Source organism: Panthera uncia, chromosome B1, assembly GCF_023721935.1.
Source record: "Panthera uncia isolate 11264 chromosome B1, Puncia_PCG_1.0, whole genome shotgun sequence".
NCBI classification, from domain to species: domain Eukaryota; kingdom Metazoa; phylum Chordata; class Mammalia; order Carnivora; family Felidae; genus Panthera; species Panthera uncia.
In genome coordinates this window covers 168,606,825-168,633,705 of record NC_064811.1, presented here as the reverse complement: position 1 = coordinate 168,633,705, position 26,881 = coordinate 168,606,825, and the positions used below count along the sequence as shown (strand labels likewise).

Here is a 26,881-nt window from a genome sequence, read left to right as displayed (position 1 = left end):
CCCGCCGGCCGCGCCCTCCGCCCGCCCGGGGCCGCCTCCGCGCCCCGACCCGCGGGCGCCCGGCCTCTCCCGCCCGCCCCGGGGCTCCGCGCTCCCCCGGCTCCGCCTCGCGCACTTCCCGGGAGCGGCTTCCCGGGGCCCACTGGGCTCAGAGGGTTGTTTTTTTTGTTTTGTTTTGTTTTTTCCTCTCGGTGTTTGGCGCTTTTCCCCGCCTTCCTCACCCGGATTCAACCCTCGAGGCTGGATCCCGGGGGGCGTCGGGAGGGCCGGCGGCGGGTGGGCGCGGAGTGCGGGGTCGCTGCCACTGCGCGCGCCGCGCCTCGGGGGGAACTAGAATGCGTTCGGGAGCTGCCTGCCGGGCCCCGGGCACCCCCAGTGCCTGGCACTCAGCGGGCGCTCAATAAATATTTGTTGAATGAATGAGCAGTTGACTACCGCGTTCACCCCCTGGAGCTTTAACTGACACCGAGAGGACCGGAAGCCGGGCTCCAGGGCGGACGCGACCTCCCGGGGCCACCGTTGATAGCTTTCAAAGCGGGCGTATTTGTCTCCGGGTAAGTGGAGACCTGATGCGAGGGACCCGGGCTCCTGAGACGTGTCAGCTTCCAAGGGGAGCTTCGGTGGGAAAATTCTTTAGAGAGTCTTAACTTGGAAATCCTGTACCCCGCCCCCCCCCCCACAAACACCGGGACGCCTCCCCAGCTGAAGGCATTCAGACCCTTGTGCTCAAGGGAAAAGATCGCCCCAAGACCTCCCTTTTCCAAGACAGCTGCAGCCCAGAGAGCATCCTTGTGGAGGGGGGACCAGGGCACATCCGAGAGACTCTTCTCCATCGGCCGTATCGTTTTGACCAACAGCCCGACGCACGGACTGTTCAAATGCACTGCCGCAGGCTCCACTTGGAACTCACTTCCTCCTGGAGAGACCTCGGGAATGAAGGGGGGGGGGGGATCGGAGGCACCTGGCTTGGGGGGAGGGGAGGCGCTCGGCTACCTTACACGGAGAAGTAAAATCTCAGAGTAAATGAGCAGCCGATTTGTGTTCCCGGTCTGAGAAAATACCTATTGAAAGAAACTGTTTTGTCTTTGCAGTCTGTGAAATTTTTCTGGCCTTTCTGGAACATGAAAGAAAGATAACGTAGTGAAATAGAGTGAAACTTGATTGAAAAATTAGTGCATTTTAATTTTGGTAATGTGTGCAAAACCATATCCGAAATAAAAAAAAAAAAGGGGGGGGGGGTCCTGTTCTAGGTGGGTAATTCCTAGGGCTTATCCTCTTCTCCATCAACAAGTAGGCATTTATTTGCAAAGTGTAATGATAATTTAAGAATCCGTCACTTTATTTTTTCTTAATTTTTTTTAAGTTTATTTACTTTTGACAGAGACAGTGCGAGCATGAGCTGGGGAGGGGCAGAGAGAGAGGGAGACACAGAATCCGAAGCAGGCTTCAAGCTGTCAGCACACAGCCTCACGCGGGCCTGGAACCCCCGGAACTGTGAGATCCTGACCTGGGCCGAAGTCGGAGGCTTAACCGACTGAACCCTCCCGGGCGCCCCAAGAATCTGTCACTTTAGACTTAACATCCAGGAGGCACTCCACCATATCCATGAAATAATTTTTCTTAGCCAGTGACATCACGATTAACCTAATGTCATCTTCTTTCTACCAATGTTTATTAAGGGCCTGTTAGATGTCATGGGGCCCAGCAATGAATAAAGGAAAATCCCTACCCTCATAGAGCCTACAGTCTGGAAGACAGAGGAAAACAAAACAAATAAATGTGTGCCAAAGGAGACTAAGCATGTAGAAAACCCAAAACTAGGAGGATAGGATGTGCTGCTGTTTTATGCTGAGTAGTCTGCAAAGGTGCAGACATTGAAGAATCAACCCGAGGGAAGTATGCAAAGGCCTAGAGGCATGTTTGTCAGGTTCCCAAAACAGCAAGGAATCCTCCTTTGTAAGAAAGGAGTAAGTAGCTGTGTGGAAGGCAACTTGGTCCAAGAGGCACAGAGTGGCGGGATAGAGCAGGACCCTGAAAAGCATAGTAAGGGGCTTACATAGAACAACATTAGATGAGGTTGGAGTTTTTAGGCCAACCCTCCAATACGATCTAATTTGCTTGCCTATGGGATGAACGGACTATAAAGGCACAAGGGAAGACATAGGAATATTTTAGTAGTTCAAGCACCAAATGAAAGTAGTTGGGGCCAGGATAGTAGGGGAGAGATGGGAAAGAGGTTGGATTCTTAACATAAAGTTAAGAATATAGTGGGACTCCTGGGTGGCTCAGTCGGTTAAGCGTCTGACTTTGGCTCAGGTCATGATCTCACTGTTGGTGGGTTCGAGCCCCGTGTCAGGCTCTGTGCTGACAGCTCAGAGCCTGGAGCCTGCGTGGGATTCTGTGTCTCCCTCTCTCTCTGCCCCTCCCCTGCTTGCACTCTCTCTCTCTCTCTTTCTCAAAAATAAACATAAAAAAATTTTTTTAAAAAGTTAAGAGTACAGTGTGCACGGAGGAGAATTCACTGTGAGGCCTCTGGGTCCTTTCATTAGCTTGTTTTTGGAAAGCCCGCAAAGAAAAAAAATGTTTTGTGTTTTGTTTTGTTTTGTTTTGTTTTGTTTTCCTTAAGAGCCCCACTGTATATGCTTCAGGCCCCAGAGACCTTGGATCCTGTCCCTGGGTGTGATAGACAAGGTGGGTCAAGGATGACTCTAAGTTTGGGGGCTTGAGTAACTGGTAAATATATCCACGTTGTTCTGTATTGAAGTTTTCCTTTGTTATTTCTTTAGGACTTAATCACCTTTAGGACTTCCTCAGTGATTCCTCCACGTGGACCCCTAGGAGCTGAAGCATTTGCATTATAGAATGGGGACTTCACAAAGGTATTTCAGTTGTCTCTGTTCAAGGAAATTGCTTAACCAAATGTTCTCTAACTACTGGTGTACTTTGAATTTAATACACATCAGGGTGTTCCGTGCGCGTCCAGTGGAACCGGATTTCTACCAAAATGATTTCAGCTGCCTTTTCTGGAATGTTTTCAGCGCCACCCCCTACCACTCGCACTGAAAGCTCTTTGCAGAACTTGAGGTTTGAATCTGGGCGCTGGATATTTCAAGTTTGACAATAATTGCGTTAAGAGGGTTGGAGGCAAACGGAAAATTTTAATTACAGCCTTCAGTACGTTTATTCTTTTTCCTCTGAAGACTGAGGTCCACCCACTTTGTTATATCCAATGGTTAAATCCCAATTTGAAAGTCCATTTAAATCATAAAAGCAGAGCTATTCAACGTCTTTTATTAAAATTAGGCTTAAAATTAGAGAGTCAACTAGATGGGTAGGTGGAATAAGAGCATGATTCCCAGAAATATCAATTTCTTTTTCCTCTGATGTCTTTTCAGAAGAAACATTAGGCATATTCCAGAAGCACTGATACTCAGACTGCGAAACCCACACAAATATAAACACATTTATGCACGCACAAGCACTAGCATACTCTGCTTGAAAGGTGCCTTGGAGAAAGAAATGAGGATAAATGAATTTGAATGTGGAGGCTAGTTTGACATGAACATTGTGACCATCCCTCACAACGCCTGAATAGATGGATGTGAAGACAATTGGCGAGGGCTTGCTTCCTCCGTTGATTACAAGGTTTATTTCGCCAAATCTGGCTGACTTGATTGCTTCTCTGAAAAAAGCTATGGATTCTATTAAAGAGCATCTCTCTCTCTCTCTCTCTCTCTCTCTCTCTCTCTTTCTTTCTTTCTTTCTTTTTTTTTCTGGATGAGCCTACATATGAGTGAGTGTAGTTGCTAGAATAACCAAAAAAAAAAAAAAAGGGTGGAAAAATGTAATTGGCTCTAATATCACTTTGAGGTCTTCTGAGGGCAAATGCTCTAGCTTTAGGACAGGGTGGTTCTATGTAAGTCAGGCGCAGGGTGAGGCATTGTCATTTGGGACCCATGAGCTAAACTGGACAAAGGAACTCACCCCTGCAGCCCTAGAAGTACTTTTTTTTTTCATAGACCCTAGAAACTCACATTGCTATCTACTCTCTGCCGCCCAGATGATTTATCTGGTGAGCATCTTTGGGTCTGTTCTTGGCTCTGCCACGGGCCGTGGTAGGTCCACTTTCTCTGATGACTGGGAGATGATGGTCACTTCTCCAGTGCTAGTCATACCCTCACCCCCATCGCCGGGAGATGGGTGCTCGGTAAGCTTAGCTTTCACCCTCTTTGCAAACACAGCAAAAAGCTTTTAGTTTTGCTTCTGGAATGCTCTTTGCTGCAGACATCTAAATGTGCTTCAAGTTCACCTTTGAAAGAAGTTGATGACATGAGCAACTCAAAGTTATTATTAGCTTGATGACAGTTGGATCAATATTCAATGCGAGAAGCGAGGAACACCACTTGAATTTTCAAAACTGTATTTACGTAACGTGTCTTGAAAAGTTCCTCTATGTGTTGAAAATCTATCTTCAGGGGCGCTTGGGTGGCTTGGTCGGTTAAGCCTCCGACTTCGGCTCAGGTCATGATCTCACAGTCCGTGAGTTCGAGCCCCGCGTCGGGCTCTGTGCTGACAGCTCAGAGCCTGGAGCCTGTTTCAGATTCTGTGTCTCCCTCTCTCTCTGCCCCTCCCCTGTTCATGCTCTGTCTCTCTCTGTCTCAAAAATAAATAAACGTTAAAAAAAAAAAAAAAGAAAATCTATCTTCATTACACTTTGTAAAACAAGAGGTGATAAAAACTAAGAAGCAAGGTGGAAAAATTATAATGTAAGCTTAAGGTACAATAATTAAACTATATATGCCGTAATATACTTATAACTATATAAAATTATATTTTGCATGGAAAATGACTGTAGAGGAACATTAAAAATGGAAATTTTTAACCTTCTTCAAAAGAAAACTACTTGGTTGCTGAGATTCCTGGACCATGTACAAAAGCAGAAAGTTAAGTGCTTAAATTTGACCTTTATTTGGGATAAGAGTGAAGTTTCATTCTGAAGCCCCTTGGTAACTGTGACATTGTGACTATGTTGTTTAGATGACTGTCATAGCAGATTTTTCTTCCTGTTACTTCATGGTCAGTTAAGAAACAAACATTTGATCTAGAAATTTTATTTAATACCAGACAGATTCTCCATGGTCACTAGCTGTAGCGTAACAATAATAATTACTATTCATGGCCTGTGCCTGGCACTAAGCTAAATCAGCTTGTCTGATCCTCACATAACCTAATGAGGTAAATAGAACATTATTGTCATCCCCCCCCCAACTTACAAATGTGGAAAGTGTGTCCCAGAACATGTTACAATATTGCCCGCGTAATTACGTAGTGGCAGAACTAAATTCAAACCCTGAGCAGATTGGTGCCAGGGTCCATGCTCTAAGCCAGGAGTTAGTGAACTGTGTGTGTATATATATACAGGGCCTATATATATATATATATATATATATATATATACACACACACACACACATATGTATATGAATGTATACATATATGAATGTATACATATGTATATGTATATATGAATCATATATATACATATATACATATGTATATATACATACACAAATGTATACATATGTGTAAGTATATATATGAATCATATATATACATATATACATATGTATGTATACATATATATGTATATACATATATGTGTATGTATATATATGTATGTGTATATATATATATATGATTTTGTAGGCCGTGTGATCTCTCTTGCAACCACTCAAGTCTGTAATTGTAGGAGGAAAATAGCAACAGACAACATGCAAACAAATGAGTGTGGCTATATTCCAATGAAACTTTATTTGTAGACATGAAATTTGAATTTCATGTAATTTTCATATATCATGAAATACTCTTTTTGATTTTTTTTTAAATCATTTAAAAATGTAGAAAATTGGGGCGCCTGGGTGGCTCAGTCGGTTAAGCGGCCGACTTCGGCTCAGGTCATGATCTCGCGGTCCGTGAGTTCGAGCCTCGCGTCAGGCTCTGTGCTGACAGTTCAGAGCCTGGAGCCTGTTTCAGATTCTGCGTCTCCTTCTCTCTGACCCTCCCCCGTTCATGCTCTGTCTCTCTCTGTCTCAAAAATAAATAAACGTTAAAAAAAAAAATTAAAAAAAAATGTAGAAAACATTATTTTAAAATTTTATTTTTGAGCAATCTCTACACCCAACATGGGGCTCCAACTTACAAACTCGAGATCAAGAGTTGCGTGCTCTACTGACTGAGCGAGCCAGGCACCCCTAAACATGCAGAAAACATTCTCAACTTGAAGCCCGTACAAAAACAGGTCATGTGTCAGATTTGGCCTACAATTCCTGGTCTAAACCATGACTGTCACTTTTTGAAGTGAGTGGAAAGGCTAGGGGGCCTCCAGGAGAGGGGCCATGGTAACAACGGAGACATCAGTGTAGGACCTTCGCAGCAGAAGTTTGCTGTGTAAGAGTTTGAGAAAAGCTCCTAGAAGACAAGTTGTTGAAAGAGAGGGACTCCAAATAGTTAGAGGATGGGGCACTTCTAAAAATAGTATCTGTTTGAGGGAATTGTCTCCTGGCCTAACCCCTCTGAACTCTATTCTGAATAATAGAAGCTATAAATAAAAAACATATCTCAACCTCTGGAAGACAGTGGCACACAAGCAACTGTTTTGGCACCCACCAAACAAGTAGACTTCTTTTTTTTTAATGATTATTTATTTTTGAGAGAGCGAGAGCACGCACGTGCACAAGCAAGGGAGGGGCAGAAAGAGAGGGAGACACAGAACCTGAAGCAGGCTCCAAGCCGTCAGCACAGAGCCTGACACGGGGCTTGAGCTCATGAACCGTGAGATCACGACCTACGCCAAAGTCGCACCCTTAATTGGCTGAGTCACCCAGGCTCCCCTGAACAAGTAGGCTTGTAAAGATGGAGGGGGGAGGCATATTTATGGCAGCATTATTTACAACAGTCAAAATATGGAAACGACTAAGTGTCCATCCGCAGATGAATGGATAAAGAAGATGTGGGATGTACATACAATAGAATATTATTCAGCCGTGAGAAAGACAGACATTTGCTATAGCATGGGTGGACCTTGAGGGCTTTATGCTAAGTGACATAAATACTGTGTGATCTCAGCTATATGTGGAATCTAAAAAAAGCCAAACTCCTAGAGAGGATAATGGCGGTTGTCAGGATCTGGGGGTGTGGGAAGTAAGGAGATCTGGTGCCCCAAAGGAGATATGACAACTGCTGTGAAAAAAGTTTGCATGGCCAGGTAGATACCAATGACACCACCTGGCAAAGGTCAGAGCTGAAGTGAAAGGAATATGGGCAGATTGGTGTGAATTCTGAGACACAGACTCCAGACTTCTCCAGAAATACTTGGCGGGGGACTTGGCAGGGAAATGAAGGTGTTGAAACTGTAGAACCAGAGACAGATTGGAATTGTTTTAGTTGTGCTGAAATATGGTGACATATAAAATTGCATACATGTAAGGCGAACAATGTGATGGGTTTGATACACCAATATATTCAGAGGTAATGACCACAGTAAGGTCCACCTCCGTTATTTCACATGATTACGATTTTCGTGTGTGTGGTAAAAACAGTTAAGTTTTACGAACCTTCGGGGGGCGCCTGGGTGGCTCAGTTGGTTAAGCGGCTGACTTCAGCTCAGGTCATGATCTCACAGTCCGTGAGTTCAAGCCGAGCCGCGTGTCGGGCTCTGTGCTGACAGCTCGGAGCCTGGAACCTGCTTCGGATTCTGTGTCTCCCTCTCTCTCTGCCCCTTCCCCGCTCATGCTCTGTGTCTCTCAATCTCAAAAATGAATAAATGTTGGGGTGCCTGGGTGGCTCAGTCGGTTAAGCGGCCGACTTCAGCTCAGGTCACGATCTCACCGTCCGTGAGTTCGAGCCCCGCGTCGGGCTCTGGGCTGATGGCTCAGAGCCTGGAGCCTGCTTCCAATTCTGTGTCTCCCTCTCTTTCTGCCCCTCCCCCATTCATGCTCTGTCTCTCTCTGTCTCAAAAATAAATAAACGTTAAAAAAAAAAAAGAATAAATGTTAAAAAAAAAAAAAAAAGATTTATGAACCTTCGGGGCACCTGGGTGGCTCAGTCGGTTAAGCGTCGGACTTCGGTTCAGGTCACGATCTCTTGGTTTGAGCCCCGCGTGGGGCTCTATGCTGACAGCTCAGCGCCTGGAAGCTGCTTTGGATTCTAGTCTCCCACTCTGTCTGTCTCTTTCCTGCTCACACTCTGTCTCTCTCTTTCAAAAATAAAAAAAAATTAAAATTAAAAAAATTTACAAACTTTCAAGAACATAATACGGCATCATTAACTATAATCACCATGCTGTGCTTATAGGTTCCTAGAACCTATCCACCTTATAACTGTAAGTTTGCACCCTTTGAGCAACGTCTCATTTTCCCCTCCCTCCTAGACCCTAGTGACCACCAATCTACTCTATTTCTGTAGAAATATAGTTTGAATTTTTAAAAATACCACACTATATTTCACAATATAAGTGAAATCTTATAGTGTTTGTCTTTCTCTGATTCATTTCACTTAGCATAATGCTAGGTGAATGCCCTCAAGTTTCATCCATGTTCTTGCAAATGGCAGAATTTCCTTCTATTTCCATGGCTGAATGATATTCCACTGTACATAAATACACTCCATTCTCTTTTTCCATCTATTCATTGACAGGTTGCTTCCATGTCTTGACTATTGTGAATAATACTGCAGTGAACATGGGAGTACAGATATCTCTTCAATATCCTGTTCTCCTATCCTTCGGATATATAGATAAGCAACATTCTGAAATGCTTTCGTGTTCCTCAGCTCGTTAAAATTGAGACAGCTATTTGCTGCCTTTAATGGTCCTTGGACTCAGAATTCATGTGTTTGAATGTTAGTCTTTTTAGTCTTGGAGAACCTACACGTTAGCATAGAGTTGTTATCGCCACAATAAAAGTGACTCAAAGTTTTAAGGATGGTTCATTGGATAGCAAGATTTTAAAGTTGGATATTTGAAAGCTATCCTTTGACTCAAGCAAATGTGTGATTGCACAGCCCATTAATGGTAGCTTAACCAACCTTCAGCCTTAAAACATAGACAATGTTTTAAAGTAACAGTCTTCAGGCTCAGCAGCTGGCTTCATCCCTAGATCTTTTGGCCTTGCATTTGGATAAGACTCCTGAGCTCACATCTTTCAAGATGAGGAAGTATCTCAACATACTTTGCAATAGTCACCTGGCTCAGCTGCTTCAGGAGGACGGTGCCTGGGGGTTTTTACTCACATAGTTTCTTAGTCATGTTCCTGTGACATAATGTTCTTATTTATTTAAACAAGCCTTTCCCTCCCATAAAATTCAGCCTCAGGGTTTGTTTCTCCGAACCACTCATACCACTTACCCAAAAAAGTCTTTTAGGAGGAGAAGTAAACTCACTTACGTTCTTTGTGAAGGTGAACTCCATTTAGAAACGATCTGACTGTTAATGTTCGTCCTGTTCACTGGGCTTGGCCCACACTTCAAGTGCCAGGCAAGCGCTGGCCCCGGGGAGCTGTGTTTTGATTTCCCCCGTGATTTGCCAAAAAGGCCTCTCTTGACTTCAGTCTTCCTATTTGTAAAACTGTTGTTGCAATTCATTGTCTGGGTACAAATGTTAGAATTCTTCGGAGAAGGATGTTGTCTGAAGACAGGAAACTACCGTTCACGGAGAATGTGAACAACAGGAAAATTCCACCGGCCATGGATTTTACTTAATGTTCTGTAAGCTGTTTGGAGTGGAAGCATCCCAGTAAAATGAAGAGACCTGTAGTAGATCCATCCAAGAAAGGTAAAATGGAAATATGCACAATGAGGAATACAAAGGGAGGTAGGACCACAGAGTTAGGGAAACCAATTTACATGAGATTATGCTGTACGGTTCTCACTTCATAAAATGTAAAAATCACAATGAAAGATGGAATTCAATGTACATGACCAACACTGAGTCAAGAAGTAGATAGCCTCAGGTGTCCAAATAGCAGAGAAGACGTAGAAAATGTGGTCAAAATAGTACATCTAAAAAACATGGCAGGCTTAGATATAAAGGCAAATACTTTTGTGTATTCCAAGAGGAGATCAGCTGAGAATTTACTGTAAACTATTCCGTAGGAAAAGATGGGATGCTTCCTCATGTCTTTTATTGAAACAACATAACCCTGGCAGAAAAGCCTGTTAAAATGTGGGAGGGAAAAAAAATGCAAATTGATATTTGTGCAGATACAATACAAATACAGCTGGAAATAGAGATCCAAAATGAAATATTAGTGCATTTCATCAAACACTCCGTGAAAAGAACAATACAAAATGACTTCAGTTTTATTCTCAAAATAGAAGAATAGTTAGGTAATAGGAAATTAACAGCAGAATTCATCTCATCAAAAGGCCTCTCGGGGCGCCTAGGTGGCTCAGTTGGTTAAGTGACTGACTTCGGCTCAGGTCATGATCTTATGGTTGTTTGAGCTCAAGTGTCACATCCACGGAGCCAGCTTGGGTCCTCTGCCCCCCCCCCCCCCCCCCCCCCCCATCCCTGCATGCTCTGTCTCTCACGCTTCTCAAAATAAATAAACTTTTTTAAAAATGTAAAAAAAAAAAGTCTCAGAGAAAAACCAAAATGATCATCTGGATAGATACTCAACAGGCATTGGATTAAAATTAACATTCATTCTTTTTTTTTTTTTAATTTTTTTTTTTTAACGTTTATTTATTTTTGAGACAGAGAGCATGAATGGGGAAGGGTCAGAGAGAGAGGGAGACACAGAATCTGAAACAGGCTCCAGGCTCTGAGCCGTCAGCACAGAGCCTGATGCGGGGCTCGATCCCACGGACCGCGAGATCATGACCTGAGCTGAAGCCTGCCGCTTAACCGACTGAGCCACCCAGTCGCCCCTTAACATTCATTCTTGATCCAAACTCTTAGTAAACTAAGAATGACATAACGTCCTCAACTTGATGCAGAGTGTATCTTGAAAACAAGCAGACAGCATCACACTTAAGGGCTATATGTCACGTATTTCCACTCACCAGAAATAAGAAGCGAAGTCCTGTAACACCACCGTTAGAGCAGAATTCAGGATTGCTCTATCCAGCACAAGAAAGTGGGAGACATGATTTGGAGACCAAATTGTTATTGTTTGCTGATTATATAAACTGGCTCACGGAATCAACAATGAGTATTTTCACGCCTGAATTTCATCGTATCATCTAGTTAACCCTTTTCTCTTGTTTTGATATATACATAAGGGGACTTCACAGGCCAAAGAAACCCACTGGCCTCTTTCACCAAATTTACTACCACATGGTAACACGTGATATTTCAGTTTCTGCAAAGTTCAGTTCCCTCCCCCACCCCCAGACTTCCCCATCTTTACACACAGAAAAGAATTTAGTTTCAAAATTATTTCACTTGCCACAGAGAAGCTTAAACAGGTCAGCCCGATTGCTATTGTTTTGTCAGTAGTGTGCCCTCTTAAGTGGAATGGGCCTCTCGGTGGGCTGTAAGATGTCATTCTGAATTCTCCTGCAAGGCTCTTGCGGCTGCTTCCCGAAGAGGCATTAGCGGGACCCTCCGAGTTCACCTCCCCGGCCAGTGTGAACTTCCAGCCCTGCCCCTGTTGTTGATCTCACAAACCACCCTTTGTGCTCAGACCACAGAACTCTAGTTGCAAACAAGACTTTGGGGTGTGGTTGCACAAAGACGTTTTGCACTGAGCCCGTGTTTGCCTAAAGTTGGCTCTGAGTGAGCCTCCTTACCCTTAGGGACTGAGTTAACTCTTAGGGAATCTCTAAACCCTGTGATGCAAGAGAGCCCTGAACCTTCTCAGCTGGGCGAGAGAATCACCTGCACTTAGTTGCGATGGCAACAACATAGGAAATAAAATTCACGAATAACACGAATCGAATTGGAAAATATAATTATCATCACGGCTGAATTAACCATGAGGATATCCATCAAGCAATTTAGGAATGATTTCAGAAGCATTGGTAGTTTTCTTCTTGCCATGCTCAAAGTCTTTTCTTCAAACATTCCTTCTGATAAATACATCCTATGATATCCTAGAAAAAAGGGGCTTGAAACTCTCTTGGGTTTAAAGATGTCCACAGATGTAAAATATTCTTGTTTCAATGCCCAACGTAGAATGATACAGTCAAGTTTAGGGAATGCATTAGAAAGAGGGCAAAACTTCAAAATAAAATTTCACGAAATCAGCCCATGACAATTTGTGTCTGCATTTTAAAATAGAAATACAGTAAAAACCTTGGTTCGTGAGCATAATTTGTTCCAGAAACACTAATCCAAAGCAAAACACTAATCCAATGCTTTGTATGTCAAAGCAAATTTCAAGAACCATTGGCTCAGTTGGGATCACATGACATTTGCCATGATGTGCTACTCGTATTGCAAGACACTGTTTATCAAGTTAAAATTTATCAGAAATGTTTGCTCATCTTGCAGAACTCGTATTGCAAGACATCACTCGTTCATCAAGTTAAAATTTATCAGAAATGTTTGCTCATCTTGCAGAACACTTGCAGACCAAGTTACTTTCAACCCAAGGTTTCAGTGTAATTTACTATGCTATGCAACCGAAAATAGCCGATGAAACTAGGAAGGCTTAACACAAATTAAAAGATCAAGGGAAAGGGGTGCCTGGGTGGCTCAGTCAGTTGAGCATCTGAGTCTTGGTTTCAGCCCAGGTCATGATTTCACAGTTTGTGAGTTTGAGCCCTGCATCGGGATCTGCATGGACAGTGTGGATGGAGCCTGCTTGGCATATCTCTCTCCCTCTTTCTCCCTGCCCTTCCCTGGCTTGCTCTCTCTCCCTCTCTGTCAAAAAGGAAATAAATAAACATTTAAAAAGAAAAACTTAAAAAAAAAGATCAAGGGGAAAATACTGCTTGCTATTCCTGGAAAAGAAAGCTGAGCGGGAACGTGGTAAAAAAAAAAAAAAAAAAATCAAATCAGGGGCAACCTAGTGCTACATAGATATGGTACCAGTGCCACCTACTGTCGTGAGTATAAATTGCAGCTGTGCAATAGTCAATTCTCAGAATTCTTTTAAAACCTGCCCTCTCATGGCAGGAACAGGTGTTCTATATTGCTTTCACTATTTCCACTTACCTAAATCTTACTCTGTGTTAAGAATTACTGTGCTAAGAGCTTTACATTGATCTTCTTTACATCGATTTGTCACAACAGCTCTTATCAGGCAGGTGGTATTTTTATCCCCATTACGTAGATGAACAGAAACAGGGCTCGAGAGTCACTAAAGAGCTTACCCAAGGTCATATAGGTGGCAAGTGGCAGAGCCCAGGGTAGAACTTGGGCTCTCTGATCAGAAATCAACCTCAAGGCTGCTCTTCTGCCTTTGGAAGCTACATTGCTGTGTCTTGAGATCTCTCTTGTCGGGGGGGTCTTACAGAATATGTTTCTATCACTTCAGCCTCAGTTTATCATCGTCGGAAAAACTCATGCAGAGGAATGAATATGCTATCATGATAAATAATATATTTATTATAAAACATTATTATAAAACATTATCAGGGCAAAGAAGAGGGTCTGCAGAGGGTTTGCATGGCCTTTCCTATTTTATTCATAAAGTATTTTTATGTTTATTATTTTTATTTTGGGGGGGATACAAGTGGAGGAGGGGCAGGGAGAGAGAGAGAGAGAGGGAGGGAGAGGGAGAGAGAGAGAGAGAGGGAGGGAGAGGGAGAGAGAGAGAGAGAGAGGGAGAAAGAATAGAGAAAGAGAGAATCTTGAGCAGGCTCCATAGACAGTGCAGAGCCCGGCACGGGGCTTGATCTCACAACTGTGAGATTGCGACCTGAGCCGAAATCAAGAGTCGGTCATCCAGCCGACTGAGCTACCCACGCACCCTGGTCTTTCCTATTTTAATAAAAAAATGTGAATCAAGTTTCAGGCCTTTATGTGCCTTTGTGCTAATTTGCGTGCCTGACACTGATAACTTGTATTTGCATATTTTCAGATTACCACAATTTGAAAATAGGAAATCTGAAAATAGGAAGATAGGTCAGATTTTCCCTGAAAGTCACCCCCTCTGAGAGTAAGGATTCCACAGCCATTGTAGTTCTACGGTTCTAAGAATGGCTTATTGGTCCTTATTTTGCATAGAAGGCTCATTATCAGACCTTCATTGGCTGTTGTATGCAGATGCTAAACGCTCCTCGCTCCTCGCACTGTGTTCTAATGAATCCCAGGGTTTGTGCTAAGTGTAACGCATTTTGGGTCCAAGCTTTAGAAAACATAAAACCGGGGATGGAGCAAGAGGAAAAGTATAGAATAGATGGAGTTCACTAGGGCAGAGGGGAAAAGTAGAGGGAGCCAGCAAATCTAATCTGGAGGAAGAGACAAAATCAGGAGGGTGGACCCAGGATCCAGTTCCAGGGAAAAGCAGAAGCTGGAGAGCCAGTCCCAGCTCACACCCATGAGCCACACAAACAGCCCGAGTGTCGTGGAGTCAAGATCAATTGGAGGCCCGTGACGGGAAACTCGTGACTGTGTGTTCTTAGGAGACCACCTTTGAAATCAAGAGTCAACACCAGATACCATTAGGAGTCCAATCAATTCAACTGTAAAAATATTTATGTGGTACCTTTGGCATGAAAAGCACTCTGCCTTCACGCACCTCCTCTCCTTGTCTTCTCTGTAGATTTGCACTGGCAGCATTTAATGCAATCCAGCTGCAAAGACTTAAAAACCTCGGTGGCTGAGTTCCAGTCTCATTCAGCATGGTGCACCCCAAAGCTATGGCTTAGTTGCCTAGTTACGGCCTCGACTGGCATCTCTGAACTGTGCAGTGATTCCTGGGTCAGCATCCTACTTCTCGCCTAGAGAAACCTACTTCGTACAGTATTACTTGCAAATTTTTTCTCTTTTTAAAAACTGTGGTTAAAACAACACCTAACATTAAATTTCTCATCTGAATCATTTTTCCGTGTACAGCTCAGTCGTGTGAAGTAGATTTCCCTTGCTGTGCAACATATCTCTAGATCTCTAGAACTTTCTCATCTTGCAAAACTGGAGCTCTATACCCATTAAAACTAATCCCTCTTCCCTCCTCTCTCCATCCCTTGGGCACAGCCTTTCTATTTTCTGTTCCTATGACATTGATTACTTTGGATACTTCATACGAGTTGAATCACGCAGTCTGTGTCCTTTGGCGACTGTTTTATTTCGCTTAGTATAACATCCTCAAGGTTCATCCGTGTCATAGCGTGTGACAGAATTTTTTTTCTTTTTTTAAGGCTGTGTAATATGCTATTGCACATATATGCTACATTTTCTTTATCCATTCATCCATCAATCATACCTCTTGGCTGTTGTGAATGCAATGAACATGGGCGTGGTACTTCTTATTTTTTTTAAAAACACAGAACTTCCCGCCACCTGAAGGTCTAACAGTGTAAGGAGTGCGTATAAAAACTGAGGCAGAAAGATGGTCAGTAGCAGGCTAACAGTCTCAGGAAGCAGAGCATGTGGGAGAATTTGTGATTGCCAGGCATCACTGCCTGCACATTTCACTTAGAAAAAAGTGTAGCTTTTGGCAAGACCCCTTGGGTTTACAGAAAGACAAATTTGCAACAAAGGGCTAGATCTTTTTTTCAATGACTCAACCACGCCACGTAGCTCAGATCTCCAGTGTCACCCAGGGATTTTGTGGGAGTCATCATCATCTGCTGCTAACATGGAGACAGGAGGGCTTTGTCAAACTCCACAAACTCCTGCTTGCAGGGTTAGGAATAGCATAGATTCTGAGCTCCGAGGACACTATTGTTAGTCCATTGTTTTTAAACTTGGGAGAATCATTTAAATTCTTTAAATGTCAGCCTTCTATTTCTCAAATGAGGGTGGTAATACAGACTCCTAATTTTGGGTGAGGATTTAATGAGAGTAATTGTAAATTCTAAAAAAAAAGTGTTATATAAACATTGACTACATTAGTTTTAGTGAATATCAGTATAATAGCATTTGTAGCAAACTTCTGTTTCAACTTGTTTAGCTGCTTGATTTCTTTTTATAATTCAGAGGAGAGCACAGTTTGTTGATCACATCTGCTTCGGGGTTCTGAAAAATAAGTTCTCTCCTCTCAAATCCAAGTCGAAAAATGGCTGCCTTCCCTGGGGCTTGTAGCTGCTTTGAATGCAGAAATAGTTACTCGAGATTTATCAACCTGTACAAATGTTTGTGGGGAGTGCCAGAAATTGCTGTTTTTTCTGGATGTCCATTCCCTCTATTCCTTCTTTAATAACGGCACTCCTGTTTTGTAGCCAAACACATAGTTGCCTAGAATAAAGATTTGTGTTTCTTGGTCCCTTCTATAAGTAGCTGTGGTTAGGTACAGAGTTTTGGCCAATTGGAATTGTGTCTGTGAGCGCCAGGGTGGCTCATTCGGTTGAGCGTCCGACTTTGGCTCAGATCATGATCTCACAGTTGGTGAGTTCGAGCCCCGCATCGGGCTCTGTGCTGTTAGCAAGCTTTGGATCCTTTGTCCCTCTCTCCGTCTCTGTCCTTCCCCTGCTCAACGCAGTCTCTTTATCAAAAATAAATTTTAAAAAACATTTAAAAAGAAATACAATAAATTATGTCTGTTTACATGTTTTTTAAGCCAAAACAAAAAATTAATACAGGCAATTAGTGCCTTTCAAAATAATTGGAAGTGTGGGTGGCAGGAGGCTGCCGTCTGAACTACTGAGTTCTAGAACATTTTGTTATTGCTGTAGTCCATCTTGGAGCGTGAAGTGGAAGCCAAGTGACCTTCCTGCGTGCCTGATGGAGACAGAATTATCAAATCAGGCCCTTGGTCACTTATTTCTAGGCTCGGTTTATGTGCACGAGAAAGTTCTTTCTTGTTCCCGCCACCGTTGCGTTGGATTTTCCGTCCCTCAGAATGGAACCAAACCCCCACTGACACAAGTTTGATCACAGTCATGATTGTTACTCACGTGGTATTTTTAGATATGCTACTTCAACAAAATTCACACCACATATTGTTATCTGGGCCTAGCACATCCAGAAACGTGGACAGTGCTCTCGTGTGGATGCGGCAGACACGGTCGGCCTAAGTAGGAGGCAGAAACGACCAGAACATTTCAACAGAGAGGCGCCAGTGCAGTGCAGGGGGTCGGAGACCTAGAGGGTAGAGGAGCCAAGCGGAGGACAGGGAGGTGATTTAGAGATTATCAACAGCTGCTACCACCGCTGGGCCAAAGGGACAGAGGGAATTGGTACAGGTTGTATCATTGTTCCCATTTACTCACTACCCTCCCAGGCTTATATGTCCTGCCTCATTGATATGCAGCTTGCTTTGGCTAAGAAAATGTGAACAGAAGTGATACACACTTACAGACAGCTGGCATCACGAAGTCTCCGTGACACCTAGGCAGCTTGATAAGCAGGCAGCACTGGGCTTGGAGTCAGGACATCTGCATTCAATTCCTGCCTTGGCCACTTACCACCTAATAGATCTCGGGCCAATCCCCGGGCTTCGCTTGGAAGCCATTTCTTCACTGGGAGGACCGCCTCAATGATGGATTTAAACTGATCGCTCAGCGTCCCTTCAGCCTTCCGTTTATACGTTGGATCAACCATACAATAACTGTCCCTTAAAGGAGACATTCTTGTCCCTAGATTGAGTACTTTACTTTATTTTCCCTGTGCTTTGATTAAACATTGTCTTTGTCCTGGGACGCATTCACCAATTGAGTGGTTGTTTCTTCTTCTTTTTCTTCTTCTTCTTCTTCTTCTTCTTCTTCTTCTTCTTCTTCTTCCATGAAACAATGCAGTGCAAAGTCTACTCATTCCAATTGTTTTTTGTTAACTCATTCCAGGTTTTTATTTTCTTTAAAAAATTTTTTTTTAACGTTTTTATTTTAGTTTTGAGAGAGACAGACAGAGTGTGAGCAGGGGAGGGGCAGAGAGAGAGGGAGACACAGAATCCGAAGCAGGCTCCAGGCTCCGAGCTGTCAGCACAGAGCCCGATGCGGGGCTCGAACTCACGGACCGTGAGATCATGACCTGAGCCAAAGGCCGACGCTCAACGGACTGTCATTCTAATTTTTAATAGAATGATTCCATTGGCTGCAAGAAAGAATGTCAGTTTTAGGAGTGACTTGGCAGGTGCAGGAGAAACATCAACACTTGAGGGCCTCAGAGAAATGCAGATCCTTTCAAGCCGTGTTGAGTGTTACGATAAAGAAGTTTTTAAAAGGAGCTGTAATGCAATCTTTTAGTCCCCCCACCGCCCCCCAGCTACACTTCCATACTCCCAATTGGGCTTGTCACCTGCCCTGTCACCACTTTCCTTTCCTCTTTTTCAGTGGGAGAAAGATCACATTTCACTGGAGTTACACCAGCAAGATTTCCTGAACTACCAAGGACATCTCTGGTGGTTTTAAACCCTGCACAGAGTTGTGATTAAAGGAGGGGGGGGGGGGTGGGGAGGGGTGAAGAGTGCCTTTTTCGATGGTCACAGTAAGACTAAGAGTACTTTCCAAATCTCTATATCAGAATACATTAGTGATGTGCTTAGGAGTCATCCTGCTAGGTTCTTCTCAAGTGCCAAGTGCTGGCATGGGGGTAAGAAGTCACCCAGAGGAATAGTAGAGGGGAGACGGCTTAAGAGAAAGGAGGTCTCCTACCTGCCTGGCTGTAACCGAGCTACGCCCATCTCTCCTAGGCACTGTCCTGGGATCTCTTGCCAATCCTTCTGACTGATGGCCACCTTGATTTCTAAATCAATGGGCATGAGGGAGGCCATCATCCTCTCATAGGGCCTCGATTCCTCAGAGCTATCCATATGCACAGGCATTAGCTTGGTCCTTGGGCAGTGGACCCTTGGTCTACCAGGTTGGAAGTCTTTCAAAACAGAACCATGTCTAATAATCCAGCATTTGGGTTTCTATGACAGCGGATCTTCCTGGAATTTTTTAAACTAACATATGCAAAATAAAAACATGGCCTTTCCTGCCTTCACCAAGAAAAGACGGTGAGATTTCATTCCATTTCCCACCTTTCCTCCACCAACAGGCTTGCGTCTGTTTGTTTCTATTTCTTTAAAATTTTTAAAGCGTTTTTTTAAATGTTTATTTTATTTTTTTTGAATTATTTATTTTGAGAGAGAGAAAATGAGAGGCGGGGAGAGGGAGAGAGAGAATCCCGAGCAGACTCGGTGCTGTCCGCGCAGCTCCTCATGTGGGGCTCCATTGGACAAATTGTGAGATCATGACCTGAGCTGAGATCACAAGTCAGACGTTCAACTGACTGAGCTACCCAGATGCTCCTCTTTTAAACCTTTAAAAAAGTAGTATAAATAACACATTCAGAGTATATTAGTTTCCTGTTGCCGCTGGAATAAATGACCGCAAACTTAGTGGCCTCAAGGAACACAAATTTATTATCTTCCAGGGCTACAGGTCGGAAGTTCAAAATGAACCTTAGGGGCTAAAATCAAGGTGTCAGCAAATCTGTGTTCCTCTGGGAGACCGTAAGGGAGAATTCTTTTCGCTGTGTTTTCCAGCTTCTAGACGCTTCCTTGGCTCTTGGCCCCTTCCTTCCCCTTCACTCCACTCTCTGCTGCTGCTGTCACACCTCCTCTCTGACTCTTGCCCTCTGCCTCCTTAAGGCCCCATGTGGTTATACTGAGTTCATTACGATTATCAAGGATGATTTTCCCACCTCAAGATCTGTAGCTTAATCACATTGGCAAAGTCTCTTTTGCCATGTAAGGTAACAGTCACAGGTTCCAAGGATTAAGAAAGAGACATCTTGGGGCACCTGGGTGGCTCAGTTGGTTAAGCTTCTACCTCTTGATCTCGGCTCAGGTCACGATCTCACGATTTGTGGGATGGAACCCCACATCTGGCTCTGCGCAAACAACACAGAGCCTGCTTGGGATTCTCTCTCTGCCCCTCTCTCTCTGCCTTTCGTTTTCTCTCTCAAAACAAATAATAAAAAATAAACATTTTTTTTTAAAAATGCTTTAAAATTTTTTACACTTGATCTTCGCCAAAAGGCCGAGAAGCGATTGTGCTTTAAAATTTTTTAAAGAAATAGAGACAAACGGAATTAAGCCTGTCGGTAGAAGAAAGGCAGAGGAAATCCCTGCTTCGGATTCTGTCTCTCCCTCTCTCTGCCCCTTCCTCGCTTGCACTCTCTCTCTCAAAATAAATTTACTAAATAAGTTTTTAGTTACTAAATTGATTTACTAAATAAATAAATTTACTAAAAACAAAAAAAGAAAAGAAATAGACACCTTTGGGGATCATTGTTCTGTCTACAGCTGTAATGCAATCTTTACATTATTATCTATTATCTATTACATTATTAATTCTTTCTGCTTGTTTACTACCAAACTCTAAATAGCATGCTTATATATTTCTATTTATTGATTTGTAAACTTTAAAATATCTGTTGACTCCCTGAATTTAACACACTCACCTCCCTCTTCACCCCCCAACATTCCCTTACTTCTCTAATTTAGGTAGTTGTATGTTAACTAATTTTGACACTGACTTTTGACATTGTTTACCAGTTGCCCATAAGTAAAACACAAAAGTTGCTGTATTTACAATTTCCCCCCATGTTTCCTTTTACTCGTCTGTGCTTGGCTTAAGTGACATCCTTAGTTCTTTACTGTCAAGGATTATTTTTCTCTAATTGTCATTAAGCCTTCTATGTTCTTTGTCTACATGTCCGTAGACTAATTTTCAAATTAAGCATAATGAGTCCAATATAATGATTCTGAAGGTATTAATCACTAAAGAAAAAATTAGGGTGATCAGACCTACAGAAAAGGAAATGCAATCCTATATCCTTGAATCTGTACCTCTTGAAGGAAAAAATTCCAAGCATCAAGGTCAATGGAATTTTCCCCCCCAGCAACTACTCGAAAATGGTTCACATTTTAATTTGCCTTATATATTCTGTGACTTTCTTTGACAGCTTTTGTTTTACTTGGGGCTGTATTGTTTTTATTACTTTCATGACTACAGAAGAGTGAAATCTTAATTGCATATTCAAAATATATATTGAATGAACATCATGTTTTTTTTTAAGAGACTTCTGACTTCCTGATTAAATTAGAGCCACTTTTTTTCAAGACAAGCTGCCTACAGTCATCCCAAGAATCTCTTTTTTGCATTCTCTTGAATGCATTATACTATTTTTTAAATATTTTTAAAAAAAGCTTTTAATGTGTATTTTATTTTTGAGACAGAGCACAAGTTGGGGAGGGGCAGGGAGAGAGGGAGACAGAAGATCTGAAGCAGGCTCTGTGCTGACAGCAGAGAGCTCTACGTAGCGCTTGAACTCATGAACCGTGAGATCATAACCTGAGCCAAATTCAGACGCTTTATCGACTGAACCATCCAGGCACTTCTGCATTGTACTATTTTTTAGATTATATATGTTCTTGCTTGGAATTCCTTTTGATTTTGCTAAAATAACTCCTCAAGTAATTTTTTTCCAGAGATGGTGCAATGAAGGTTAGCTTCCCTGGTCCTTAGTTGTTTGGAAGCATTGGTAATCATTTCTTATATTCAGTTGAAATTTGGGCCAGGTCTAGAATACTCATTGCCAAACTTTCTCTCAAAATCTTGAAGTTAACCTTTCACTTTCTTGTGGCATTCATTGTTGCTGATCTGACACCAGTAGGTTGTTATTTCTTCATAGGAACTTTTTTTCTCTTTTTTTGGGAAATTTTGGGTATTCTCTTTCCTTTCTTTGAAGTGCTTTAATTTTACTGGGATGTGTCTAGTTTTACATCTTTTACTCTCATTCATCTTCCTTAATTTTTCGTGCTCCTTTTAAACTGGAAGACCCACGTCTCTTCAGTTTTCCCCAGATCAGGGCATTTTTCTTCTATTATTTCTTTGATTATTTCCTCCATTCATTTTCTGTGTTCTCTGTTCTGGAACATCTCCCATATGGGAGCTGGACCATCCGGAGTCATCTTATATGTCTCATATCTTGCTTATTACTTTTGCTTTAATTGCTGTAAGATTTTTCTAATATTAGCTCTTAGGACTCTAATTTGGATTTTATCTCTGTTTTATGAGTTAGCTTATCTATTGAATGTTTTATTTTGATATTTATGTCTTTAATTTGTGAGAAATCTTTCTTGGTTCTTTTCTTGTGTGCCCTCTCTATTTTTGTTTCATAGGGACCTGTTCTTGTTTTATGGATGCAATAGCTTTTTGGATTTCCATCAGGAGACTAATTAGATCTTAAGTATTTCTCTTCTGTTTCCTAAGCAACCTATTCTCCCTGGTCACTACTTGTTCATGTGATCCTGTTTATTCATGCACAGAGAAGGGAACAGTGTGCTAATATGTTGAGAACAAAAGAGAGAGGGAGGGAAAAATCAGGTTGAGTGGCATCCAGTGACCAGTTAACATGTGACATGATAAGCATGTTGGATTTATTCCATGTGTGATAGGAGCCACTGGAACTTTGAAGTCAGGAAGCAATACGATTTGGTATCACTCTGGAACGGTCACTCTGACCAGTGAGTGGAGAAAAGACTGTGAGGATTTGAGTTGACGAGAAATTAGGAGTCACAGGGCCCATCTGTATCTGAGAAGGGGAACGGCACTTGCGTGGTGTGGTATGTTGTCACGGTCCCCATTTCCTCAGGGACAGAGGTTCCTGAAAGAGCAGGTCTGTGGACACTAGTGGAGACAAGAGGCAGGAGCTGGGGGCGCAGCGGTTGAGATCAGTCTGGTTGGATGGGATGGCAGAGGTGGGGGGAGCAGGGAGGTCACGGCCATGGGCTCTGCTCCTTATTCTACTTGTTCCATTTTCTACCAATTCAATTTCTGAAAATTCAGCTCTGGACTTGCTGAGATGATAAGGAGGGACGAGGTGGGAGTGAGTGAGCTGAAAAAGAAGGAGACAAAAGAAGGCAACCTCATGCCGTGATTTGAGGGGAGAATACCATTCCTGCTTCCTGGGGGTCACTGGGGCTTACTGGATCAGGGCAACTGCCACTTTGAGGGTGGCACAGTGTTGAAAACTTTTTGAGTTCCTCAACATTGTCCCAGGTCAGAGGGGAGCTGTGGAGTAAACTGGAAGGAGACAACCATAACGAGTTTGAATACCAGCTCTGTTACTTGTTATTCTGTGTAGCCTTGCATTTAACTTCTCCAACTTCCCAGTTTTTTTTCATTGTTAAACAGCTCACGGGGTGCCTGGGTGGCTCAGTCGGCGAAGCAGCCAACTCGTGATTTCAGCTCAGGTCATGATCTCACAGTTCGTGGACTGGAGACCCATGTCAGGCTTTGCACTGACAGCATGGAGCCTGCTTGGGATCCTTGTTCTCCCTCTCTCTCTGCCTCTCCCCCAACTCATGCTTTCTCTCTCTCTCTCAAAATGATATAAACATTAAAAAAACACACAAGAAACAGAACTCATAAAACCGACCTCACACGACTGATATAAAATTGTAGATGAGATAGTGTAGGTAAAGTATGCATACAGTAAATGCAAAACTTAGCATTTTATTAAGATTTACTCATTTTTCCCCATTCATCCAGTCATGTGTCACCACACAAGCCTGATGATGATGTTAATCAAAAGAACAGTCACGAGCATTAGCTAGTGATAACTACGTGTCAGATGCTGTCGTAAATGCTCTAATGAACTAAGTCTGTTAATTCTCACAACAACCCTAGGAGGGAGAAAGTGCTATCTCTCCGTCAGTGTTGACTAGGTAGGGCTGTGGTAACAAGCAAACCCAAATTTCAGTGCTTTCAACAGCAAAGATTCATTTCTCACTCCTATTTGATGTTGGCCTTAGGCCAGCTGTTGCTCAGCCGCTCGGTGTCAAGGTCAAGGGGAAAGCCCCTGTTTTGGTCTCATCGCGGAGGGAGAAGAGATGGCTGACCCGTGTGACAGTTCCGTAAACTTCTGCCCAGACACGTTGCCCATTACTTCCTCTCTCATTCCCTCGGACAGCTGGCATGGCCAAACCTGACACGAAGTGGGCAGGCGTCCTCACCTCTAGGAGGAGTACAAAAATGGAAATTGGAAGGGATCTTTGTTTTTGTAGGCGACGAAACTGACGCATAAAGTGGTTAAGCAACTTGCCAAGGTGACACAGCTTGAACGTGGCAGGACTGAACCCCAGGGATCACATAAACAGTAGTAATAAACACTTCCCTGTCATAGGCCCTGTGCCTCCTTCAAAATCCTTTTAAATTATTTCTTGAAGTTTTTAAAAATTGTTTTATTTATTTATTTTTGTTTATTTATTAAATATTTATTTATTTTTGAGAAAGAGAGAGCACAAGGCGGGGAGGGCCAGAGAGAGAGGGAGACACAGAATCCAAAGTAGGCTTGAGGCTCTGAGCTGTTAGCACAGAGCCTGATGCAGGGATTGAACTCATGAACTGTGAGATCATGACCTGAGCTGAAGTCTGACACTTTACCGACTGAGCCACTTAGGCACCTCTATTTTTATTTATTTTTTTACGTATTTTTTGAAAGAGAGACAGCACATGAGCATGCGCAAGCAGGGGAGGGGCAAAGAGAGAGAGAGAGAGGGAGAATCCCAAGCAGACTCCATGCTCAGCATGGAGCCCAACGTGGGGCTTGATCCTATGACCCTGGGATCGTGACCTGAGCCAAGATCAAGAGTTGGGTGCTCAACCGAGTCACTCAGGTGCCCCTATGTTTGGAAATTAAAAAAAAAATTTTTTAACGTTTTATTTTTTGAGAGACAGAGAGAGACAGAGCATGAGCAGGGGAGGGGCAGAGAAAGAGGGAGACACAGAATCTGGAGCAGGCTCCAGGCTCTGACCCCACAAATGCAAGATCATGACCTGAGCCGAAGTCGGACACTCAACCGACTGAGCCACCCAGGTGCCCCATATGGAAATTTTAGTAAACGGCGAAAGATTTATGCGATTTGAAGAGAAACCAGAGCAACCCATATGGAAATTTTTAGGGAGCATCTCACGTGTGTTCACAAACAGATCCTCTCAGCCTTGACCAGTTGGTGAGGTCTCTGCAATGTAAAAAAAGCCACATAAAGGTACCTCCTTGTTATCTCTTTTTGATGTTGAATCGCTACCTACCTTAGACTCTCTTGCTACTGACTAACTGGTCCTGAAGCTGCTGGGGCCCATCAGAACTCTGAAGTTTCAGCATCGAGTTCGGAATTCAGCTGTGGGTGTTTGTTCTGTCGGCACTGCTTTGGCCCCATGCCATCGAAGTGTGTGTTTGGGCATAGGGGTTGACACCCCTGAGGTCATGCTATGCCATCCTGTCACCCTGGACCCAAAATTCAGTTGCCGTTTGCTCTCAGTGTATCATAGTGATTTTGTTGAATTAGTTTTTTGTGTTCTGAAAAAGTGAAATGTTCGTATTATAACAAATAACATATAGTAACAATGTAAGAAAGCATATAATCTTGTTTCCATTCTCGCCTATTTCTGCCTCACTCCCCACTTTCCAGGATAAAATCTTATATTAGTTTCTGATATTATTATTATACTATATGTACCAGATTTTTCTGGAACGTCTTTTTTTTAATGTTCATTTTTGAGAGAGAGAAAGAGACAGAGCATGAGCCAGGGCAGGCAGAGAGAGGGAGACACAGAATCCGAAGTAGCCTCCAGGATCTGAGCTGTCAGGATAGAGCCCGATGTGGGGCTTGAACCCACGAATGCGAGATCATGACCTGAGCCGAAGTGGATGCTTAACTGACTGAGCCACCCAGGCCCCCCTAGGACTTCTGAATCAATGCTAGCAGTATATTTTTGTCTCCTTTTCTTTTTTTCTTCAAGTTTATTTGTTTTCACAGAGAGAGAAAGAGAGAGTACAAGTGGGGGGGGGGGGGCTGCAGAGAAAGAATTCCAAGCAGGCTCCACACTGTCTTCTCAGAACCCAGCATAGGGCACCAAATCAAGAGCCGGTCTCTTAACCGACCTAGCCACCCAGGTGCCCCTTTTGTCACCTTTTCTTACACAAAAGGCAGCTTCCTATGTATTATTCTGGATAATTATGGGTTGAATTGTATCCCCGCCCAAAATATAAGTTGAAATCCTAAGCTCCAGTACCCGTGAATATGGCCTAATTTGGAAATAGGATGTTTGTAGATGTAATCAAGTTAAAATGCGGTCATTAGGGTAAACCCTGATCCAGTATGATTGGTGTCCTTATGAAAAGAGAAATTTGGACACAGGCATGCAGGGAGAATGGTGTGTGATGACCGAGGTGGGGGCTGGGGTCATGCACCTGCAAAGCCAAGGAAGGCCAAGGATTGCCCGCCGAGAACAGAAGCTGAAAGAGGCAAGAAAGGACCCTTCTTTAGAGGCTTTAGGGCCCGGTGACCCTGCCAACACCTTGTCTTTGGACTCCCAGCCTTCAGAACTATAAGACAATACATTTCTGTTGTTTTAGGCCACCTAGTTTGTGGTGCTTTGATAGGGTCGACCTGGTGAACTAGGACATGCCCTTTCCTTTTTTTCACTTAATAGAGCAGAGATTTTCTGAAGCAGTACAAAAAAAACTTCCCTGTTGTGAAAAATGCCACATGATATTCCATGATGGATTACCATAATTTATTTACCTTGCTCTACCGATGGATACTTGAGTTATTTTCAGTTTTTTACTGTTACAATCTCATAATGAATAATCTTGTGCATATGTCACTTCATCAGGGTAGAGTCATGGAGCAAAGAGTATCGTTATAGAGCAAATTTCCAGATATGGAAATGCCAGGGCAAAAGGTGAATACATTTGTGATTGAGATATTCCTGATTGCTGAGCCGGTTTGCATTTCTACTGGCAGTTTGTGGGAATACTGGTTTCCCTACATAC

At 43.0% G+C, this 26,881-nt stretch overlaps 1 long non-coding RNA gene across 1 annotated transcript; it reads left to right on the top strand.

The window, feature by feature from the left end:
* Window positions 1–43: 43 nt before the first annotated feature.
* On the top strand, window positions 44–5,327 carry LOC125923361 (uncharacterized). The gene is made up of 3 exons (XR_007458003.1): window positions 44–554; window positions 2,627–2,691; window positions 2,787–5,327. It is a non-coding gene; the product is annotated as an uncharacterized LOC125923361 (long non-coding RNA).
* The last annotated feature ends 21,554 nt before the right edge of the window (window positions 5,328–26,881 follow it).